The sequence below is a fragment of the Durio zibethinus genome, chromosome 15 (genome assembly GCF_047325235.1).
Source record: "Durio zibethinus cultivar Kanyao isolate XHJ-2024 chromosome 15, ASM4732523v1, whole genome shotgun sequence".
Taxonomy (NCBI): Eukaryota; Viridiplantae; Streptophyta; class Magnoliopsida; order Malvales; family Malvaceae; genus Durio; species Durio zibethinus.
Genome location: NC_143176.1, coordinates 11,637,697 through 11,645,614, shown reverse-complemented (window position 1 = coordinate 11,645,614; position 7,918 = coordinate 11,637,697). Strand labels below are relative to the sequence as shown.

Below are 7,918 nucleotides of genomic sequence, written 5' to 3'. Positions count from 1 at the left end.
TTATATGATGCCATGTAATTACATTCAAGATTAGTTTAATCCTAATCTAAGTCATATTTAGCTAATGCAATCATGGAGAGTTAGTTGAATCCTACTTGCACTAAAACTCCTATATCCATTCAGCTATCCTATTTAAATAAGGAATCCTGTTTCGATAAGGACTCCTACAAGCATTCGACCAAGAAGAGATCTTATAAAAGGAGGACTCTTTGATCAATCTTGAAAGAGTTTTTATGCTAGAAGAACACTAAGGGCTAAGAGTTTATATAAAAGTAGAACTCTTGGTGGTTTATCTTAAAAGTTTATGATGAATGCAACTATATGATCTTGGACAACCATGTTTAGTTGAAACCTTCCTTTAAGATTGTAAGATAAAGATGGCGTGCCATGTGGATGATCAAGATTCAATCAAGATAAACCCATTTGGCAAAAGCACTTTAAGATAGGAGAGTCCACTTATGGCCATACCTTTCCAAGATTAAGATAGAGTTTGAATCATAAAAGGACTTGTAATCTTTGTCCCCATCTTAGTCGAACCTAGATCTATAAATAGGGAGGCTCTCTTCACTTGTCAATTCACCTACACATCTCTCTTCTTTCTTCTCTCTATTTCTTTCTTATAGTCTCAATTTTCTTAAGGTTTTCTTAGTTTTCTTTGTATCTTGGCTAAGGTGATAGATTAGTCATAACAAAGTGTTTTCTTAATTTTCTTTTTATACAAAGGATTCATTATATTCAAGATCTTTTTTATACAAGCATTCTTTTTTTTTTCTTGGTTTACCATTGTTTACAATCTTTCTTTTATGCTTTCTATAACTTTCAAGCAACCTTTATTCAAATCTTTCAAATGCTTTTGTTTTTTTTAGATCTTTGCTATATTCAGCCATCTTTGAAATTGCCAAATGATAGCTAGATAGTTCTTTCTTGGCCTATAAAATTGCTCTTTACAATTTTTTTGTTTTCATTATTTACTTTTATTTGTAATCAATCACTATTTTCCAATCATTTAGATATAAGGCTAGTAGCATATCAACTTTGGTACTTGATTTACACCCAACTGCAATTAGTATATCAACTTTGGTACTTGATTTACATCCAATAGCAATTAGAACAGCAACAAAAATTAGTACTTAAACCCTTGCAAGAAGATAAAAATGTAAAGTGAAATGCTTTATAAATAAGCCATAAATGAACATAGACAGTACCCTACCATGCAAAACCTTAAATGCATATGATTTAAACATGAAAATGACTTAAAATGTATATTTTAACTTCTGTATCTAGATTTAAAAACTTACCTAAACCAAAATAAAAATAGAAAATGAAAAGATTAAATTCAAAGTAGGTATTGAACACCTAAAAAAATAACATGTAAACAATAAAAAATGCAACCTAATCTATATGGTAGCAAATGACATAAACAAGACTTCAATAATAACCTAAAAAGGAAATTTTATAGGGCTGGAAACAACCAAAATTGAACTACATAGTAACTAAAAAAATGGACTACCAAATGAACCTATGAACCATGATGCAATAAAAATAATATAAGATGCAAGGAAACATTAAAACAAAAATCATGAACTTAAAATAAACTTAAAATGAAACAAAAAACCTAAAGGAACCAACCCCTAAAAACTGAATGGTATAGGGACAAAAACATAGTTGAAAATACACCATGTGAAATGAGAAGAACATGGACCTTTTCGCCTAAATGCTAGCATAAATATAGGTACATGCATGATATACTCAATCTAAAGATATATCTTGCAAATAAACTTAAGAAAACAAAAAAAAATTGCACAGTGAGCATGTCCAAAAACCGCACATAAATGGGTGAAAAACAGGGTTGAAAACAATGCATGAAAATTGGGAATAAAAATGAGCTAAAATAAGGTCAAGCCATTTAAGACCCTTTAGATGATTTCTCAAATTGAAAGCCACTTTAGGCTTTCATCCTTAATCCAAATCTAAGCTGAAACAACATAAACATGGCAAAAATTTAAAGCAAAATTGAACTAAGCACAATAAAAAAAAAATAAAACAACAAAATAGTGTTGGAAACAAAGTAACTAAAAAATGAAATTTCATTAACTTAAGAGTAACAAAAGTGCTTGAAATTTAAAATAAAGCTTAAGACAAGAAAGTTAAATGCAAGACAAGTAAAATAGCTAAGAAAATAACCAAGAAATATATTGTTTCTTCTTATATTGAGCCTGTAAGTGCACATATCAAGTAATAAAATTAAGTATTCCAGTGTCATCTCCTCAAGGATTATAGGAAAGAATGTTGGGTTGCTCACAATTATCAAAGGTGAATTCCTAATAGCTTATATCTAACCAAATGAAAAATCAAGGTTTTAAGGTTATTGGGATCAAGTAAAGATTAAAGGAGATGTGTAAGCAGGGTTCTTAACTTAAGGAAGTTAAAGACTAATGCCAAAAACTAACCCCAAAGTAAGAATTAAAAAATTTCAAAGTAAAAGAATTAAAGATTGTAAACAAGAAATTTTCAAAATGTCAAATTGCTTTGAAGAAAATAAAGATTGCATGAAAGAACTTAAAGAACAAGAAAATGCTTAGTGGCCGAATCTTAAAAGGAAATTAAAAGAACTTGGATCTTGAGAACTAAAGATTGCTTTGCCAACTTAAAAGAAAACAAGAAACAAGAATTGAATCTAAAAAACAAGAGAAAATATCTTGAATAAAATACTTCTTAATTGAAAAAGAATTTAAAGAACAAAGTTTTGTTAATGGCAAATCTATCACCTATGCCAGTAACTCAACTAAAGAAACAAAAGAACTAAGAACTAAAGATTAAAAAAAGAGGAGAAGTGAGGAATGGGATTATGAAATAAGGTGAATGGCTTCTTTATTTATAAAATGGGACTCGACCAAGGGGGTAAGGTTTACAATTTTTGGTTTGAATTCAAATGCTTTATGATAGGCTTGATCTTTATCTTCCAAAAAGGCATGACCGAATGGAAATCCCATTGTTATGCTTGGCTAAATGGGGTCTTGGTTAAGCAATCTAGGCTGTTCAGCATATCTTGAAGTAATCTTGATCAAACACCCTCCTTTAGGTTCAGCTAGGATAGAATTTTAGAGCTAGAGTTTAAATTTCATCTAACTCTTGAAGAGATAAAGTTTTCTTCTAACTAAAATTCTTTAAAACTAAGTCAAGTGTCATAATAGATTTTAATCTCTTTTTGGCTGAATGGATTGAGCTTATAGAGTCCAATTGCTTGCAATTTTTCTTTCTCCCTTGCATGGCTGAATATGATATAGTCCAAATACAATACATTTTCTTCATGGGTAAGCAAAGAAGGCATGCTTGTCTCAAAACTCCATCTTGGCCGAATATGGTGGAGTCCAAGTGAACTTGAAATTAGATGAATATGGACCAATATGGGTGGCATTGGACTTTCTTGGTTGGGTCGAGTATGATTTCTTGCACACTTGCATGAAAATCAAGTATTAAGATTGAAAAGCCTAAAGCCATGAAAATGACATGAAAAGCACTAAAAATCATCCAAAATTTTAATTTAGCACCATTTTGACATGTAAAAACTCTATATTTTTGGTGCTATCACACCCAAGCACTTAAATCTTTATTGGTCTTTAAGCAAAACCTTAAATCAACAAAACTAAAGAACATTATAAATATCCTTAAAGTAAAAAATTATACAAAACTCCTATCATATACTACTGCATAATATAAAATTAAGAATAAACATAGAGTTACAAGAATGTCCTTTAAAAGTAAGCTGTCAATATCTTATGCTATTCATACATTCAAATCTACTCCATCTTTAGTTCATGCATATAACTTAAGCAAATATAATGTAAAACACTTCATCACATTTCAATTAAAAAATAGAATAGACTACATATGTTCACTTTCCCCATCCCTTTCTATTAATGTTAAGCCTACGTATTCAACTCAAGATCAAAAAGTCTTTTAGGCTTGTAATGTAAGGCTTGAACCTTTTGGACTTTGAACAAATAGGAGATCATTTTAAACTTGACTTGTGAGGCATCACTTTATTGTTTTTTCTATTTTTGGTAATTTTTTTCTCTTTTCTCTTTTTTTTTTTTTTGAGTAGCCATTTTTAGCTTTACTAGGCTTTGCCTTTCATACTTTTTTTTATTCTTTGTTTCACTTTTTCCTTGCACCTCTCTTCCTCCCAAATACAAGAATATGTCCATAATACACAAGTAAGCACAATAAGTTAGGCCAACAAAAGAAAGGATAATTATAATAAAAAAGAAAAGCTTATTAGGCTTATAATATGGCTAAAATAAATAAAGAAAAGCAAAAATATATTAGGCTCAAAGTAAAAGTACTAGGGATGTATTATCATTGGGTGAGCTTGAAAAAGGTTCAAACGGTCTAAAAAATTACCTACAACATCTCTTCAGGCAAGTCAAATACAATCTAGGATTTTGCCTCAAGGGTTGAGTAGATGAATTTTAGAACACTTATTCATATGTTAAATCTCATGCAAATCCATATCTTACAATCTTTCATAAAAATCATAGCATTTCATCTAAAGAAAATAAAGATACATGCACAAAAATCATATCCAAAGTAAATACATGCTTAAGAATTCTTTCCAAGTTCCACTATATCCATACTTAAACTCCATATCATACTTTAGTCATTTTAAAGAGAATATAAGCAATTTTCAACTAAGTCAATATCATAATGAAGTTTAGCAAGTCATTTGGTTTGAAAGCAAATATGGGAGCAAGAATTTACAAAAACATTTAAGTTTAAAAAACATCTTTTCCCCTCATACTTAAATGGAATGATGTATCAAAAACACAAAATGGAAAAATAAATACTCCTCAAATTTCTTTTCAAGGCCAAATCTCAATCATATAAGGCATCATCTTTGCTTCTCTTTATCCTTAGAAAAAAATAACTTAAACAAAACATTAAAAACATGCCTATCCTAAAAGAATAAAGAAATAAAAAAGTATAATCATTAAAGTAGAACTTGGGTTGCCTCCTAAGCAGCGTTAGTTTTCATCAACCTTAAGTATCCCTAAATCTATGTAAGATTATCTTACCCCTTTGGAGGGAGCTTACCTTGTTGCCTCTTTATTTATGGTATGACATAAATAGAATTAGTTTAAGGAGGTGGACTAGCTCTCTTTACAGGGATCACATAAACTGCACTTGAACTTCTAAAGAGGGTGACATGACTGGAGCTAGGGTTTGCTAAATGTTTTATAGGGTTAGGAGGCTTATCTGATAGGTTAGACTTTCTAAGGGTTTCCTTTACTTTGATTGCGTAACACCTTTTTCACCTCTTAACATATCATACCTTGGAGATACAAATTGTAACTTTTTATTTCTAAATCTAAGGGTAAGACTAGCACATGCACATCTATTAAGGCCTTGGTAGTAAATAGAAAAGGTTTTCCAATAGTAATGGAGCCTTATTATCCTCCATGTCTAAAATAACAAAATCCATAAGGAAAGCATATTTCGTAACTTTCACTAAGATATTCTTCAACATCCCTGTGGTAATTTAGTAGATTGATTAACAAACTTAATGTTGAACTGGGCAAGCCTAAACTTTCCATAATCTAGCTACACAAAAACATTTATAGACATTAGATTTATACTTAAACTAAGATCACAAAGAGCATCAAAGAATTTTAATTTTCCAATTTTGAAAGGTTTAGTAAAACTCTTTGTATATTTTTACATTCTAGGCAAAAGTTTTAAAAGTTCAAGGATGCAATATTCTAAAAATGTGGCTTCTTTTAATTCCTTGAGCAGCTCTTTTTAAATAGGCCTTAGGGCAGGTGGTGTTATGTTAAAATATTACCTATACATTCTAGCAATCATCCTATGCCTTGGTTAAACTTCCTCTTAGACCTCTTATTCCTCTTCCTTAGCATTTTTCTCTTGGAGATTTTTTTCTCCCTAGTCATTTTTTATAGGCTCACCTTAGACTATCTCTTCAAGTTCAAGTTGAATGCTCTTTATTAGTGCTCTCCCTACTTCTACAGCATTTACCCTTCTTCATGAGATTTTTAAATATACCCCTCTAGATCCTTTTCATACTCTATCTCAACAATGTCTTCCTTAGGGTCTTTTTCATAAGTTACTATGTCTTCAAGGGCCTCCAATGCCATAGGGTTAAAACTTTCCAAAATTTCTTTACCAAGTCTTAAAATCTCTTTATCTTCCAAAATGTCCTCATTTCCAATGAAATCAACTTCAAGTTATCTTACAAAGCCAAGTAGGTTAACCACTATAGTTTCATCATCTTTCTTATCAAAATCATCCATCCTAACATCTCCCAAAGAATAGATTGCATTACATCCCTCATTGCCTTACCTTTTTGGATTGGTTTCAATGTTACTAGGTAGGGTACCTACAGGGAGATTTGCTATGGTTTAGGCAAGTTGACCTATTTGGTTTTCCAAGTTTTTGATTGATGTCGCTTGACTTTGTATGTTGGCATTATTAGCTTGCATTAATTGGGTCAACATGTCCTCAAAGGTGGGTTTTTCTTCTTGTAGTCAGTTATAGTTTGGTGGATTGGGGTAGTAGTTGTTATTTTGGTTATTGGTGGCTTGGTGGTTTGGTTGGTTCCAAGAAAAATTTGGGTGGTTTTGCCATCCAGGATTGTAGGTATTACTATAGGGATTGTTGCTTCATTTGTTTTGTTGGATATATTGGACTGCTTTTACCCTATATTGGTATCTTTTTGAGGAATGGGGTCTTTCACATATATCATAGGATAAAAAAGGGCTTTGTATGGCATTTACAGGGTTGGCTTGGGATTGGTTTCCTAAAGCTTCATTTTTTTTTAGTGACGATAGCTAGTTAGGAGTTAATGGAAGTAATAGTGTCAACCTCAAATAAATTAACATATTTTTTCCCAAACTTTCTTTGCATACCCCACTTGTAATTATTAACAGCCTTCTCTTCCATTAGGTCATTTGCTTCATCGGGAGTCTTGCTTATTATAGCCTATCCAGTAGCTAAATCTAAGGTGGTTCTTATAAGTGGTGTGAGACCATTGTAAAAGATCTGAATTTGGAGCCACTAGGCTAGTCTATGATGTAGGCATTTTCTTAGTAGTTTTTTAAATCTCTCCCACCCATTATATAGAGTTTCACCATCAGCTTGTAGAAAGGTGGTGATCTCATTCCTTAACTTTATAGTCTTATTGGTGGGCAAAATTTTGCTAAAAGCGTTTGGACCAAATTATCCCAAATTGTAATTGAACCAAGTGGTAAAGAAAACAACCAACTTTTTGCCTTGTCCATGAGAGAAAAATGAAACAATCTTGGTCTTATAGCTCCATTAGAAAGGCCATTATAGCAAAAAGTGTCACATAATTCAAGAAAATTAAAAAGTTGGAGATTTGGATCATCGCTTGGTAATCCTCCAAACTATACAAAAGTTTAGACCATTTGTATAATTAAGGCTCTGTCTCAAAGTTGTTGACTTAAGTAGCTAGCCTTCAATGATCTAAATTGGGAACTAGATAGTGCCTCAAAGTTCTTTGCCCTTCGTTATTTGCATTCACCATTGAAGCAGGTGCAAGTGGTGTTGATTGCCGTTTTCTTCTTCTTTTTTTAAAGGTTCTTTCAATTTCTTGATTAACTAGCACTAAGTCAATATTTTTGAATCTATGGATGCAAACAAGAAAATATCAAAGAAAAGCAAAAAAAAGGTTTCGATTATACAGGTTTAGGAAGTCTTTATTAATATTGCAAAAATTACTATAATCCTCGGTAATGGTGCCAAAAACTTAATTGCTACTTTTTGTATAAAGCTTGCAAGTGCACAGATTAAGTAATAAAGTAGAGTACTCTAGTATCGTCTCCTTAGGGATTATAGGAAAGAATGTTGGGTTACTCATAATTGCCAAAGGTGAAAGTCTAAT

General features: G+C 31.5%; 1 non-coding gene across 1 annotated transcript; it reads left to right on the top strand.

The window, feature by feature from the left end:
• The first annotated feature begins 7,078 nt into the window (after positions 1 to 7,078).
• LOC149514668 (small nucleolar RNA R71) lies at positions 7,079 to 7,185 on the top strand. The gene has a single exon (XR_016328401.1). It is a non-coding gene; the product is annotated as a small nucleolar RNA R71 (small nucleolar RNA).
• Positions 7,186 to 7,918: the final 733 nt, after the last annotated feature.